Raw genomic sequence first — 17,103 nt, 5'->3', positions numbered from 1 at the left:
GGCACATACTGCCATGTCACTGTTTCAGGTTATTTAATAATATGTTCAGCTTTGCCTTCAAATGGCTGATTGTAATGGTAACGTTGTATACATGTTAACACTAAACAGCTCAAGTTAGGTACATTTATATAGTAAAAAATGACTTTTGGCTCTTTGAGAGCAACCAAGAGGCTGATTTGGCCCATGATAATGAGCTTGACATCCTTGCCTTAAGCTGTTAGGTGCTGAGTTAGTCCATGCTTTTCTATAACTATAGTTTCAGACAAATAAAAATGTCATTATATAAACCTGATAGGGACAAGAAAGAGTAAGAATTCTATTAAAACGTCAAGTACTTTAGATGAGAACGCTGCATGTGGGTTGAATCTACATCCTATTATGAAGCCAAAAAGGAACCAGGTGAGCAATTATGGAATTATTATATAACAAGTTATCTCCCAGTTCTGAAAGTGCGCTATTCCCTTGTATATATAAATGAGCTTTATAAAATTCATCACATTGGAAGAATATTTCTTTATTTATAAAAATATGTACTGTTTTCTTCTAATCTTGCATCAATCAATCTACTGTAAAAAATCAACCAATCTACTATATTTGGTTCTTGCAGAAATCAATGACTTAGTGACAGTGGCCTAGTCCGTTCCAAATCAAACTATGGGGGAATTATCAACTACTTGTAATGCTGTATAAGCGTTGGTATAGTCACAATTCCTGGTTCACAGGCAGGAATTATGAATACTTCCCCTCTTATGCCACCTCCACGCTAAGTGGGCTTGAAGTGGGCTGTGCAGGACTATGGAGTGAGTTGGGGGGGGGGGGTTAAGATCAAATAACATCATGTGCCTAGGGTTAATAACATTCTGTGGCAACATCTGTCAAATATATATTCTCTTATATACTCTGGGTGGAAAGATATGGGAATTATGTTATTGAATACTGTATCAAAAACAAAGTTGATTAAAAATACACTTCCTGTAAAGTTTTAATATTGAATGAAAGAGTGTTGAATGCAGCTTGATGAAGCTCACTTTTGCTGTATTGATTTTACAGTTACAGCAAAATAGATGGATTAAAACAAATCCCATCCACATGACACTGCAAAAAATTGTTCAACATTATCACACTGCGGCTCATTTACTCATGCCCCTTTCACACTTGAGTTTTTCACGCGCGTTTCCTGCGCGTGCTTTTGACGCGCAGAGCTTGCATTGCACTCGGACCCATTGTAAGCAATGGGTCTTTTCAGACTTGCATTTTTTTTCACGCACACACACATGTTTAAATCTCGACATGCTCTACTTTTGCAAGTCACGCGCGTGAAAAGCGCACCATACAAGTCTATGGAGAGGCATCAAAAACACATTGCACTCTGAGACACTTGCAAGTGCAATGCAAGTGCAATGCGTTTTCACGCATCAATTGCCATAGAAAAGATAGAGCTCAGTCCTGAGTCCTTTCATGAACATTACCTGCGCGTGAAAAACGCATTGAAATTGCATTGAAAATGCATTGAAAACGTGCATGAAAAACTGAGACACCGAACAAACTGAAAACTGATTGCACTCTGATGCAAAATGTCAGTTTTTCACTGACCAAACACTGATCGCACCCTGACCAAACTCTGACGTGATCTGAAACGCAAGTGTGAAAGGGGCCTAAGGGTCCGAACGCCGCACTTTTGTCGGGTTTCCCAAATATTTACAATTGCCCCAGGATGTTGGCGCACGTCATCAAATTGTGTCGCATCGGTGCCGGCTTTCACGCAACACAAATTAGGAGGCGTGGCCGTCGGACAACCCGACGGATTCGGAAAAACCGCTGAATTTAAAAAAGAATTTGTGTCGTAAGATCAGCACTTACATACTCCGGCGGACCTTGGCGCAGCAGCGACACCTGCTGGATATTGGGCGCACGGAACTTAGTGAATCCTGGCAGACTCGAATCAGCGTCGGACAACACACTGCAGGATCGCAACTGGACCGGGTAATTAAATGTGCCCCACTGTGTTGCTTTGGTCTTGATCCTTTGGCATATTTAAACATGTAAAAACTCTACTTGAAGAACCTTTATCTACCAGAATGATAACATACAGTTCAATGGAAAGCACAATGACCCCATTATAGTAAGAAGATCTTTGGACACTGTTAATATCTGTTATAGCTTCCAATTTTAACTGTTCTGGTTCTATAATGGAGCAGAAGCCCCGGAAGGAAATATAAATATAAGTATAAAATATCCCTAGTATATAATAACTTTATAGTACAAAATATGATGCTCTACTTCTGGATCTAAGTAAGTCATTTCCTTTGTCAGCTAGTTTAAATGAAGCTTTTCCTTGGCATATTTCGAACATATTAAATCCAGGAAATTACATTTCAGGACAGCTTCACCAATTTTGCTGCAATTTCTAAAGGTGCTACTGGTTATTTATTAAAGATAACGCTCAGTATTAAAAATATATGTTAATACTGTAGCTTATTAAAACTCTAAACAAATGTTCCACTTTATCTATGGAAGTGATTTAGTTTTTGCTGCTACTGTAAGTAAAACATTTCTCATTCTAAACCTAATTCTGTAGACATTTTCTTATTGACCATGCAATGATGTGATTATCCAGCAATCCTTTGGGTCCTATGGAACATTAATTTAGCAAGCTAATTTAAGGGGATGTGTAAAACGGCTGGGTAATGTTTGTCACTACATAAAAATACAGCTCTGGTATTAGCATGGGAGGAGGAGCATAGTCATGCACAGATTACTCTGCAGACCTCTCTGGTTTCCACAGTCACTAGGGTCTGGATAGGAAAGACAAACGTGTACATTTTTAATCATATTGGTTTAGTCTAGACACAAACAGACTCAATCCGCAGCAAATACTCAAATGCTGTAAATATTTTAAGTGCCAAGATCTAAACTGGACAGACCCTGTTCAATGGTTGGCATATCATGGAAAGTTCACTATAAGTATTCAGTACAGATCCTGGGGGTTATTAAACCTATCTTTACTGATACTTTCTTCCATTAAGACTATGTTTCAGAGCCAATGTCATTCATTGTGTTTTATTGCTGGTGGTACAAAGTTGCCAGGAATTATTCATTTTCTCCAGCCCATTTATTTCCTTTCCCCTGGCCAGATTATTAAACTGTGTTCTCAAGCACTCGAGACAAATGATTCCTGCTTTGTCAGCACAGGGTTGGATCAGTAAGTCGTGGATTCCCATCCAACACCCTCACCACTAATGGTCTTTGAGGTTTTCATGAAGACTTTTTGGAAGCCACATAAATCCGTCTCTTCTCTCATTTTTATTCCATACTCATATTTTATACTCGGTATCTTAATGCTGCATAAAATCCCACACAGTTTGTTCCATGCACGTGGCTTTTCTTTACAGTGTGAAAATAAAAATGGAACAAAGGCAACAAAAAAAGATAGCAATAAGTATTGTGTGAAATAAAAACCTGACATGAGCTATGGAAAAGATTTTCTTTATGTATGCAATATTTCCAACAAAAATTAACATTATCAATAATGAACACCAATTATTAGAACTGCCAATTTAATAACTGAAGGCTGCTGCCTACAGACCACTAAATTATACGCCCACACATGTGATTTAACAAATGATTTTGTTAAGCAGGGTCCCCCCCCCCCCACCTTTAGTTTAAAATCACTATAAAACTTAGCTAAGTAACAACTTAAGTTTATTAGTTTTCAATGGGCTGTAACAACAAAACATAAAAGAAGAATAAAAAGAAAAAGTAATCAGTGGGAATGGGAATATAATGCATATAACACTTTTAACTCCCAATTAAAACTTTGTCTCTAGGTTCATCATTGGTGAAAATATATTAGTAGATTAGAAGACAAGTTAAACTGCACTTCTTTTATGCTCTGTTATTATCAGGATTGTACCCTTAAGCAACATGAGTGTAGAATGGTATTGGACATTGCTTATTGCCTTTCATCATGTAGACCCTGGTAAACAGTTCATTATATTAGGGGTATCCACAGTTAGGTATTTTATGGGGTAAATGTAGTATTAGCATCAAATTAATGGGCAACTATGGTATACTATATGTTATCCACCTTTTGCAGGAGTTACAGTAATTAAACAGAATGGCAAACTATACAATTCCTATGTGCTAGAAGGGTACAACCAAGGGGTGAGTAATTAGGATTAGTGGTGGAATAATTATTACAACTACACCAGAACTGTGTATAACATGGTTGATTGTCAACATGGCTAAATGTCTCTCAGTGATGTTATCATGTTGTTATAAAGTAAACTGTCTGAAATATTTGCTCCTACCAACACATGCAGAAAAGTGACAGAAAGAAGGTTAGAGATGCTCCTACACAGATATTGTCAAGCAGGATGTTAAATGCTTCTGCTTATAGACGGACTTTGTTCTTCTCTGGCTGTAGAATGTTTAACACTTTTACACTTGTGTAAAGTCTAAAGACGGAAAGTGAAAAATGGAAATGTAAAAAAGTGGCAGTGGCCTGGTTGTTTAAGGGTTAAAGGTATAGTAATGATCTTTTCTTCAGTGCCCCTTATTCAGATTTCTTTTGCTGAGCTTTTAAACCTTAGTTCACCACGTGCATATTTACATTGGCTAGTCACAAGGGCAGGGAGAAGGTATCTAGTATCTAGATATGTGTCACGGGTGCTCCCGCGATCCCTGTCTCGGATCGCGGGCGCATCCGTGCACCCCCGTTTGCCCCCGCTGCAGGCCCGTCGCTGGACTCACCTCTCCCGGCTCCAGCTCTTCCCCGGACTGCTGTGCGCGCGCGTCCCCGCCTCCTAGGGCGCGCGCGCGGCTCCTGCCGAAAATTTAAAGGGCCAGCGCACCGCTAATTGGTGCACTGGCTGAACCTCACCTTTAAGAATCCTGCCTCTTCCTGTGTCCCCTGCCGGATCTTTGTGCCTCATAGCCTTAGAGAAAGCTTCCAAGCGAGTATTCCTGCGTTCCTGTGTATCCCTGCGTTCCTGTGTATTCCTGTGTTCCCGCTCCTGAGTCCTGTGTTACCTGAGTTCCTCCGTGTTGCTGTGTTCCGTGTGCCTGTGTTCCCGTTCCCACCTGCCTGGACCTCCCGTTGCTGACCCCGGACTTGGACCTGACGTTGCATCTCTGCCGCCTGCCCTGACCCTGTGCCTGGACCCGACTACGAGTTGTCATCCGCTAAGGTACCTCGACCTCGGCTGCCACCGTGGGCTAGTCACACCTGGGAACGACCTAGTGGTATCCTGCCGCAGCAAGTCCAACCCGCTTTGCGGCGGGCTCTGGTGAATACCAGGTGCCGCTGGGCTCCGGTTCCGGGTGTTGGCTAGTTACATCTCCCACGGTGGTCCAGAGGATCCACTGATCCTAACAATATGTTGCCATCATAGTGAATCAAATGCCCACTAAGGTGTTATTAATATGCCTTTCTAAAATCAAATTATCAGATGTTGTGTCCAACAAGTTCAACAAGGAGTGGGTCAGTGACAATGTCGGCGGTATGCCCTCTATTACTGTACGCCAAATTCTTTATGACTGAACATGATGACTATATGACTAGAAACAGCTCCCCACTTGCATGACTACGTAAATTTGCATTCACTGACCTAAGCTTATAATTGGACTATTTAGTCCAGTTACCCAGGTTACTAGAGGGCATTACTTGATGCTGTACACACTGATGCCAGTTTCGAAGGATAAAAACAGGCTCTCCTAAAGCTTGCCTCTAAGCTGCTATATATACACTAAACAGAAATGTACTTTTAATTAGATCTCTTTCTTTATGTGTCCATCCCTGATAGAAGCACTCCAGGCTTTCTTAACAATGTAATTTCCCCTTTATTATATGCTGGATTAATTAAATGAAGTGATAAAGGAGTTACTACGTTATGGCTTTGAGGAAGTGTTTTTCTGATACAGTGATATGGTTTTGCTAGTTGACAGAGATGCTGACTAAAAGGGTGTTCTTTGATACTAGCACTCAGTATACCAGATAAAGAAGGGATCTATTATTTCCATTTGGTACAATGTGCACTAAAATAAGAAATATCTGCTGCTACCCTAACTTACTATTTATCATTTCATATAACAGTGTAAGAATTGTATGCCAATGGGAAAACATTTAATAATTTACTTATATATACACCATTCATTACTAGGAAGTTATTATCTTTATTGAAGGATTCAAAATAAGGCTGACAGAAGCCAATTCTGGCCTAATTCTCAGAGATGTTGTTAAAAATCTAGAGTTTGTTTTTCATATGATGAAAGAAGAAGTAATGGACAAATAAGAAGAGATCTAACGCAAACAAAATTAGACACAGTCCGCAGACCAGCCAGAGCTTAGCTGTAATTTTATAAACTGCTCTTGGAAAATAAAAGCTAAGCTCTGATTGGTTTCCATTGGCAACTAGAACAGTTGTACTCTCAGACACTCCTGATAAATCTCCCCTAGTCAGCCTTAAAACGGTTTTCACACTCAAGACACTTATTCCCTAGCCATATGATATCTCCTGGGGTGCCCAAAAAGTTCAAGAAAGGCAGGCCAAAAGTCCCAAAAGTGTCTCCTTTAATCGTTTATAGATGAGATCAAGAGCAAAGCATCTTAAAATATTGCAAAATGTCTATAAGGAAAATATCACAATCCTACAGAACATGATGCAGATGTAGAATTGGTTAGCAAGAGACATTAAGCAGATGTGATAACACAATCTGTAGTGTTATTGAATATAAGGAACAGAACCCTTTAGTGTTATAACTAATTGAGTTGCCACACTTTCAGTCATGTTAACTGGTGATTTTTTTTTATTTTCTGGGACATGGAGCAACTCCATGTTCCTGCTTATGCAGGTTATAACACAATTTTCACCTGATGTATAATTAATATAGGTGCACTTAGAGTATCCAGTGTGATGTTCACATCTAGGGGTTGTGCCAGCTCTTGATAAAGCCCCCAATGGCTGTCTTCTACCTGAACCACCACTTGTTGAACTGTGAACATACAAGTATCATCTAATGATTTTATATCAGGACACTGAAATGTAAAATATGGTGGCTACCTGTAGAGAAACCACAAGGCCACATCTTAGCAATGCCAAACAGACTCATGCTCTAGTGTGATACTTACTAAGTCTAAAATTAGACCTCAAAAAGGAAAATGGCTAGATGTAATACTTTATGTGATGTCAGTGATATCAATAGATGACACAGAGTTCTGTTAGTAAGAAAAATATATTGAAATTTGGGTATATATATATTTGATATTTGGGTTACAGAAAAACATGTGTTAATGCTGTACAGGTTCCTATGCTTACTGCATCCTGTCAAATGTGTAAATAGTTAAATGGAGAAATGTCAGTACATTTTTACATTGTAGCACCTGTTTATAAAATTTGTGCTCTCTCACACCTCACTCGCTGAGAAGCGACTCTGCACATTCTACACAGAGCTGGCAGAACATACAACCTACCAACACATTCAAAAGGAAGTAAGGGTTGGTGTAAGTGATCAACAGCAGATTGGCACATTGACAAAGGGAAACTTGGCAGGCTCCTGGGACCTAAGGAGTGATCAATGGAATACATCCAGAGATACACGTGGGAACAAGGTATAAGATTCATGCATACAGACTTCCATCAAGCCATCTGGTCTGATGCCAACCTGATCAAATCGTTCAGTTACTACACATATAACATTTCCAAATCCAATAAATGAAAACATGGCATCTGCAATAGCTGAACAAAGACAGATTATAGTTGTCACGCATCCCGGGTCTTTAAAATTTAAACAGCCAGTGCGCCACTAATTGCCGTTGGCCAGCTACCTGCCCTAATAAGCTCCAGCCACTTCTTATGTTCCCTGCTGGATCTTTATGCTTCCATGCCTGAGAGAATCTATATTCCAAGCCCTCTGCAATTGTCCTAATTTCCCGTTATGACCTCGATTCTGTTCCTTACTATGATTCCGTGCTGCCTGTCCTGACCTACTGCTATGTCCCGACCATGAGTTTGCCTTACGTTTCTCTACCTCTCCTTGGTTGCCACTGCGGACAAAGTCGCGCCTGTGGAACGACCTAGTGGTACCACGCCGCCACAAGTCCTAACTGCTTTGCGGCAGCCTCTGGTGAAAACCGGGTACCATTTAGACTCCGGTCCCAGCAACAGCAAAAGCATCCGGTTCCAGCGGTACCCTCTGCTACTGTGGTCGCATTATCTTATGCTGAACCCAGACTGTGTCTATCTATGTCATCTAAATATGATGGGGATCCCAAGTTGTGGCTTTCATCATCAGCCTCCTCTCCGGGAAGGCCCTGGCATGGGCTACTCCCCTCTGGGACATAAAAGACCCAGTCACGGCTAATACCTTCTTTGCCGAATTCTGGTCCGTCTTTGAGGCACCAGCCCGGGCTTCTTCTGCTGAGAACGCCCTGCTGAACTTGCGTCAAGGAGACTCATCTGTCCCCGACAATGCAGTCCAGTTCTGTACTCTGGGTTCTGAGTTTCCTGGATCGAAGCCGCCATGGTCGCAACTTTTAAAAAGGGATTGTCTGGTCAGATCAAAGACGCCCTGTCTGACCGGGACCTTCCGTCCAAGCTGAGTGATCTAATCTCTCTGGCCACTCAAATAGACGTCAGGTTTATCGAAAGCTCTGAGGAGCGACGTTTGGAACAACCACAGGCCAGGACCAGTCATCTACCCCGCTTGGTTCCGGTCTTTCAAAGATCACCTCAGCCGTCTTCCGTGCCTATTGCAGAGGAGCCCAAGCAATGGATAGAGCTTGTTTATCTCCCCAGGAATGTTCTAGACAAAGACAGGAGAATCTCTGCCTCTATTGTGCCAGTCTAGTCCGTCCACAGGGTCCGGGAAAACGGCCACACCTAGGGTTCTTGGGAGAAGCATCCCTAGGTTTCTCCTCATCTGACTGTTTCTGCTCTTCTCAGTTTTGGAACAGGCAACCCGCTTCAAATCTCAGCCTTCCTGGACTCTAGCTCTGTAGGGAATTTTCTGGATGCTGCCTTGGTCTCCCAGCATCACTTTCCTGTGGTTCGCCTAGAAAAGCCACTGGTTATCTCTTCCATCAGTGGACAGACTCTCCATGATCCGGTCCAGTATCGTACTGAGCCCCTATCTCTGCAAATTGGGGTGTTGCACAAGGAGAGACTGTGGTTTTATGTGCTCCCTCACTCTACGTCCTCAGTGCTTTTGGGCCTCACGTGGTTGCGGCAACCCGCTCTGGTGTTCGGCTGGCAGACTGGGGAAATCCATCGCTGTGTGCCTTTACCGCTGTCTCATGGCCCTTCACCCGGTGTCCGTGATGTCTTCTGTGGACTCTTCCAAGCAGCTGGCAGGCCTTCTCGCTGCTTATGACTTGTGGATGTCTTTTCGGAGAAGCAAGAAGAGATTTTGACACCGCACCGCCCTTATGACTGTCCCATAGACCTGCCGCTGGGTAAATGGTAAATCTACGTCAAGGAGAATTTTCAGAAGGGATTCATCCGCAAATCGTCTTCTTCCACTGGTGCTGGATTTTTCTTTGTGGCCAAGAAGGATGGTTCCCTCCATCCGTGCATCGATTACTGCGAGGGGCATCGCATCCATGAAGGCGATGAGAGGAAGATGGCTTTCAATACTCATGACTGGCATTTTGAGTATTTGGTAATGCCCTTTGGACTCTGCAATGGAGGATTTGGTTCAAGATCTCAAGTCCATCTGGGAGCAAATATGGCAGTCGCTACTTTGGGCCTCTGCCCGCACCAAGACCCAGGCCGATAAGAGACGCAGGCCTTCTCCGATCTTCTCTCCAGGAGATAAGGTGTGGCTGTCTTCAAGATACGTTCAGCTGAAGGTTCCCAGCTACAAGCTTGGTCCTCGATATCTGAGTCCATTTAAGGTGCTGAAGTGCATTAAACCTGTGGCCTATAAGCTCCGCCTTCCTCCCACCATGTGCATCCTGAATTCCTTCCACGTCTCCATTCTGAAGCAAGTCATCCTGAACCGCTTCTCTCGGCAAGTACCACCTCCAGCTCCTTTGGTGCTGGCCAGCTGCCTGCCTTAATAAGTTCCAGCTCCTTCCTATGTTCCCTGCCAGATCTTTGTGCTTCCATGCCTGAGAGAAAGCTATATTCCAAGCCCTCTGCGATTTTCCTGATTTCCCGTTATGACCTCGATTCTGTTCCTATCTATGATTCCGTGCTGCCTGTCCTGACCTACCGTTATGTCCCCGACTCTGATCCTGTGCTGCCTTGGCCTTGGCCGTCACTGTGGTGGCGTCTGTGGAACAACCTGGTGGTACCATGCCGCAACAAGTCCAACCTGCTTTGTGGTGGGCTCTGGTGAAAACCGGGTAACACATAGACTCCGGTCCCAGGTGTCGACATACGTCACTGTCCGCGGTGGTGCAGAGGATCCACTACCTACAATTCTGACAATAGTAATATATTCCATTATGCAAACCCCTTCTCAGTGCTTTTTCTGTTCCTTATTTCTCCTACAATAACCAATTTAAAAAAGCCTAAATATTAACTAGTTCCATTCCTAGAGAATATTCCCCTTTAATGATTCATCTCATTATAGGGGTTTGCCCATGAAAGAAAATTCTTAAATTTTAATCCCCTAGTGATATTAGTGGACACAATAAAGATCATTTTAACACCTCAGGGTGTGAGTGGGGAATCTCTAAGCAGACACATTGGGGCAGATTTATCAAGCTGTCTGAAAGTCAGAATATTTCTAGTTGCCCATGGCAACCAATCACAGCTCAGCTTTCATTTTACAAGTGCTCATGAATATTTTAAAGGGGTGATTGGTTGCTATGGGCAACTAGAAATATTCTGACTTTCAGACAGCTTGATGAATCTGCCCCATTATGATCCATCTAGTTCTGTGTGCTGACCATGTGGTAAGATTATTAGGGTCCAGGTTTATATAGACTTTCATTTAGCTTCTGAACATTGTAGTAGTATCTGACACATAGAAAGAGAGATAAGACAGATGAGAGGCATATTACACATGACATACGCAGCTCTACTATACACATACTTTCAGATCAGCTGTGCCTCCCCGTATAAAGATCTTATCTGTCCGTAGCTTTATTCTCCTCAGGTGCTGGCAGAAACTCGGGGTGCGTGTGTGTTTTTTTGTGCTTTTATGTGAGCTCATCCTGGATATCCTGAAATATGTCTTCCCTGACTCTAAACTTAGCAGATACAGAGTTGGGTCTAGGGGCAAGCAACATTGTGTACTCCAGGACTGATAGAGACAGATTGTAGTTAAATCTGTGAAATGCTGTATTTTTGTTAATTGCATTTTATTAGAATGTGTTATTTTGCTATCCTAAGTACATTTAAGAAACTTGCCTTTGTGGGAATACCCCTTTAAGGAGATGCTATATACTGTGAAGATTCGGCCCTGTAAGGATATGAAACTGTCCAAGAACTATATTTAAAGAGTTAAGTCATTAGATACTTTATCAGGTTCCTTTATCTCTCAGCTTTCAGTGGAGAACAGGATAGAAAGCTTATTAGATAAGGCAGTAAGGCAAAAGAAACATATTGAAAACAATACTTTAAAAAGTATATTACAACATTTATTATTATGAACTGCACTACAGATTTATAAAATATTGTTAATAGTTTGGTTACACTTTAAGTGGTTAAAAAGATTGATCGTATATATACAAATGCTTTGCAAATGGTAAATTGTGGCTCAGCATAATGTAACAGGTTTTCTTAGTAAAATTATACATATGGAAAACTGGGTGTTATTTGCTTGTGTTAAAAGAGCACTTTTTTTCCTTTTATCACCTATTCAGAAGAATAGTATTGGCAAAGTGGAACCAGTAGAAACAGTTAGCTTGGTTAGGTAGAACTAGTGCTTATTTTGGCATTAATTGTTAACATATTTAGGAGGCAATGCTCCATATTCTTTTGACTTGGAAGTCATTAATGCCATGTGGATCTACTTAGTGAAAGACAGAAGTGATGATAATATGAATGGTCTGTATAACACATTTTATTGTCATTTATATATGTTCTTGTGCCTACATAAACTAGCAGACAAAATTTTACAACCACATCAAAAACCACAACAACATTAAAATATATGGTAAACTCAAAACATCCATTTTTTTTAACTGCTAGGTACACCACTGATATTTGTAAATCCATATATATGATTCCCAGTACTAAAACTAAAGGCAACGCAGATCTAACATGTTGTCACTAAAGCAGCGTAGAGTTGCCCTTATACTAAGGATGCACAGTGTAGATTTGTCCTGTAACTGAGGATGCACTGTGTAGAGTTGCCCTGAAACTAAGGATGCACTGTGTAGAGATGCCCTTAGACTGAGGATGCACAGTGTATATTTGTCCTTTACCTGAGGATGCACAGTTTAGAGATGCCCTTAGACTGAGAATGCACAGTGTAAATTTGTCCTGTAACTGAGGATGCGCAGTGTAGAGATGCCCTGTAACTGAGGATGCACAGTGTAGAGTTGCCTTGTGACTGAGGATGCACAGTGTAGAGTTGCCCTGTGACTGAGGATGCACAGTGTAGAGATGCCCTGTAACTGAGGATGCACAGTATAGAGTTTCCCTGTGACCAAGGATGCACAGTGTAGAGATGCCCTGTAACTGAGGATGCACAGTGTAGAGTTGCCCTGTAACTGAGGATGCGCAGTGAAGAGTTGTCCAGTAACTGAGGTTGCACAGCAAAGAGTTGCCCTGTGACTGAGGATGCACAGTGTAGAGATGCCCTGTAACTGAGGATGCACAGTGTAGATTTGTCCTGTACCTGAGGATGCACAGTTTAGAGATGCCCTTAGACTGAGAATGCACAGTGTAAATTTGTCCTGTAACTGAGGATGCACAGTGTAGAGATGCCCTGTAACTGAGGATGCACAGTGTAGAGTTGCCCTGTGACCAAGGATGCACAGTGTAGAGTTGCCCTGTAACTGAGGATGCGCAGTGAAGAGTTGTCCAGTAACTGAGGTTGCACAGCAAAGAGTTGCCCTGTGACTGAGGATGCACAGTGTAGAGATGCCCTGTAACTGAGGATGCACAGTGTAGATTTGTCCTGTACCTGAGGATGCACAGTTTAGAGATGCCCTTAGACTGAGAATGCACAGTGTAAATTTGTCCTGTAACTGAGGATGCACAGTGTAGAGATGCCCTGTAACTGAGGATGCACAGTATAGAGTTGCCCTGTGGCCAAGGATGCACAGTGTAGAGATGCCCTGTAACTGAGGATGCGCAGTGAAGAGTTGTCCAGTAACTGAGGTTGCACAGCAAAGAGTTGCCCTGTGACTGAGGATGCACACTGTAGAGATGCCCTGTAACTGAGGATGCACAGTGTAGAGATGCCCTGTGACTGAGGATGCACAGTGTAGAGATGCCCTGTGACTGAGGATGCACAGTGTAGAGATGCCCTGTGACTGAGGATGCACAGTGTAGAGATGCCCTGTGACTGAGGATGCACAGTGTAGAGATGCCCTGTGACTGAGGATGCACACGGTGGCATGCCGGGCGGGCATACCGCCATGCGCTGGAGAGGAGCAGGTGATGACCCCTCCAGAGGAAAATAGCATCATTAAACGCCTCTATCATTGGCTGCATGGTGTCATATGCAATATTATCTTTATGATTTTTTTTTAATGATCTATAAATCATTAATAAACAGGAGCATTTGTTTTAGGAGGGGCTCACACAGAGACTTACCATGACACATAATGGGATATTAATATATATATATATATATATAATATAATATATATATATATATATATATATATATATATATATATATATATATAGTACAATAAGCTGTAAGTGCATCTCCCAAAAATTTGAAGATTCCATACATTGGTATTTTAGAAGTTCTACAGAAAAGAGGACATAATGCAAGAAGACCAACCAGGTACACAAAAAGAGATGTACATCAAAGTCTCCATTTTGAAAAATGAACACCTAATGAGCCTTTAGTAGGATTTGTACAATTTTCTAAATATCAAACAACAAATTCTATTGACAGTTTAAAGTTGAAAACTAGAAAGGAAAGCTTAAAACAGCAATATTAACAATTGGTAGCTGGAAAAATATATTCTAGATAGAAAAGTCTAAGATGCCAGTGTTTGAATACATAGTAAAACTCAGTGTGAAATTTAAGGATAATGCAGTAGAGCTTTATTCGTTCAGTCATAAATAGCTTACAAAATGAAATCCATTTGGTGGTAATCTGCAAGGTTTGCATACAGTATATACGGCGTTAACTATGCAGTAAAGAAAATGGGAGACTTAGGGGAAGTTTTATCATTGCCAGAAAAGTGGCATAGAAGCTGCGAAATATCGCAAATTCAGGCAAAGTGTAAGAATTTGCAATTAAAATAGCGAATAAACCCCCATGTGAGCCATGTGGAGGGGCGTAGCGGCTTGTGGAGGCGGCGGACACGTGCATGCGTTCTTTTAAAAAAGCAGCAAACTTTAGTTCACTGGTATTTATGCTAAACTACACCAGGTCAGCCCTGGCATAGATTTGACCAGTGGCCAGGTAGCCTGCCAAGTACGTTAAGAAGCCTAAGCCTTTTGATGTATCCATCTTGAAGAGGGGGCATGGTTGCAATCATATGATAAATCTCCCCCAAAAAGAGTCAGAAAATGCTTATTGTCTTGTTTCTTGTGATTCCTCTACATCTACAGCTGTCCATAACAAATTGATCATTTTTTAACTCTAATAAATTGGATGCTTTCACTTCCCATTCTATGATCTGTAGTGTATAATCTCCTATCCTCCTGCTACTATCTGAAACAAAGAGATGATTGGGGAGGTAATAGAGCCAGGAGCAGAGAATTCCTATCATGATATGATTCAGCAGGACAAACAGCTAGGTTTTGCAGTTATGTATACTCGACAGCAGAAAAATGTAAGGGAAATATTAATAAAGATTATTCAGAAAATGCACAAAATATGATTCATAGAAATACGTCTATAGTCACAGACAGCAAAGCTGCTTAGTATTCACCCACAGCTGAATTTAGAATACTTAGCTTGGTAGCATTGTCCTTTACATTTATCAGAGATCATATAAAAGAAAAGATATTTCATGTTCTAACTGACCTGTTCTCCAAAAATGGTGTTTTTAGGTGAATTATTAATGATAGGAATTTCTGTTATCATGTCCTCACTTGATTCATGCTGTTATGAATTCTCAAGAGTAGGAAGAGTGTGAGCGTGAGTCTTGACAGTTTTTTAAATAACACAAGATTATAGGATGCGTTTAGAGATCAAGGGAACAGAAAAGTATTTAAGGAGATGAAACAGGGGCTCGAAGCATAAAAACCTCACATCTGGGAAATAGGCAAAGCATGCTGCTTTTACTAAGACCTTCTCTTACTTCTATTTGGGTTCTTATGTGTAATAAAAGTTAGTTTGGCTGAATTAATATTTAGTAGAAATCGATCAGATACCAGGTATTTGATACACGCTGCTCAATTAATATTTAGTAGAAATTGATCACATACCAGGTATTTGATACACGCTGCTCAAAGAAGTGGTAATACATTTTGGGAATGGATTATCCCAACGCTCCTCACACTGCTGCAAGACAGTCATCTTCCACTAAGTGACATCGTTGTCTGGTGCCGTCCGCTATTTACCATTCCCATTCAGCGACATGTTGTAAAAGCCGACCAGCTGGATATACACAATAGTGGGGACACTACAAATTGCACACGCACTATAAACTGGACCTGATGAAGGGGATAATCCATTCTCGAAAGCATTGTCCTTCTGTACGATCTTTGAATAAATGATACATTATTTATTAGGGACATTACCACTTTTTTGAGCAGTGTGTATCAAATTACCTGGTAACTGATCGATTGCTATTATCAATACAGGACCCTCTGTGTCTCTGTATACCAGGATACGCAGCAGCTGTTGCACCCTGTATGTGTGTGGAGAGATCAAATTTGTATGACCGTCCACTCCCACTTTGCATCAGTTATACATTGATTCTGTAATTGGGTGTGTGATGTGAAAAAAAGTTCAGTTTTTACATTCTGGGTGAATTAATAACTTCTTTTCTCACAATCCTGTTCATAAAACAATTACCATATTTTTCGGACTATAAGACGCACTGGAGTATAAGGCGCACCATCAATAAATGCCTGCTAAAACATCTAGGTTCATATATAAGGCGCACGGATTATAAGGCGCACCTGATTATAAGGATGAATGACCAGCAGGTGGCAGACCTGTGCACAGCTCAAGGCAGCTGTTGTCTGTAAGTATGGTTCATATATAAGGTGCACCGGACTATAAGGCGCACCTTGATTTCTGAGAAAATCAAAGGATTTTTTGTGCTCCTTATAGTCTGGAAAATACGGTACCCAAATAATAATACTGTATTATTACTAGGTACATTTTACTAGAAGTAACTTCGGAGTTACATTTTTTTCCGCTTTTCAATAAGGCCTTCTACAGTAAGGCTAAACCACCCATTGTATAATATTCTCTTAATGGATTTAAAATATAGCTACTGACAATGTTAGCAAAGACATATGTACAGTTTCAAAAATGGATATGACTAAAAATCCATCTGCTAGTCAATCTGCTGTATAAGTTCTCAATATTTGCAACCCATGTCTTTTTCTTCAAACATGCATTAATAGCATATGGTAGCACATGCTGAATTTTCTTAGGTTATACAGTAGTATATTGTAAGAAGTTAAAAGAGGGGTTTATATGGTATTGAGATCTGAATTAATTATGATATTAAGATGCTAATTAAACTTTGTGGTGAGACACCCATTGACATTATTTTCAATAGATACCAAAGGAGTTAAAAGGCCATATGAGCTCCACTTGTACCAAAAATCATATTTACTTATGTAACCATATACTGTAATATAGAACCATTGTAAGCCATATCTTAGGTATGTAATATAATCTAATATATAAAGCTGAGTGTATGTGTGTGTGTATGTTTGTATATATGTGGGTATGTATGTCTGCTAAAGGAATGAGAGTGTCAAAGACAGTCACTGGAATGAGAATGTCAGAGACAGTCACTGGAATGAGAATGTCAGAGACAGTCACTGGAATGAG

The 17,103-nt window shown here is 41.0% G+C and overlaps 1 protein-coding gene across 1 annotated transcript in view; it reads right to left on the bottom strand.

Moving 5' to 3' along the window:
• COL16A1 (collagen type XVI alpha 1 chain) overlaps window positions 1-17,103 on the bottom strand; it is a 129,414-nt gene that overhangs the window by 85,657 nt on the left and 26,654 nt on the right. The window lies entirely within an intron of this gene.

Source organism: Engystomops pustulosus, chromosome 2 (assembly GCF_040894005.1).
Source record: "Engystomops pustulosus chromosome 2, aEngPut4.maternal, whole genome shotgun sequence".
Classification (NCBI taxonomy): Eukaryota; Metazoa; Chordata; class Amphibia; order Anura; family Leptodactylidae; genus Engystomops; species Engystomops pustulosus.
The sequence above is the reverse complement of the archived record's forward strand: the minus strand, read 5'-3'. Positions and strand labels throughout refer to the sequence as shown.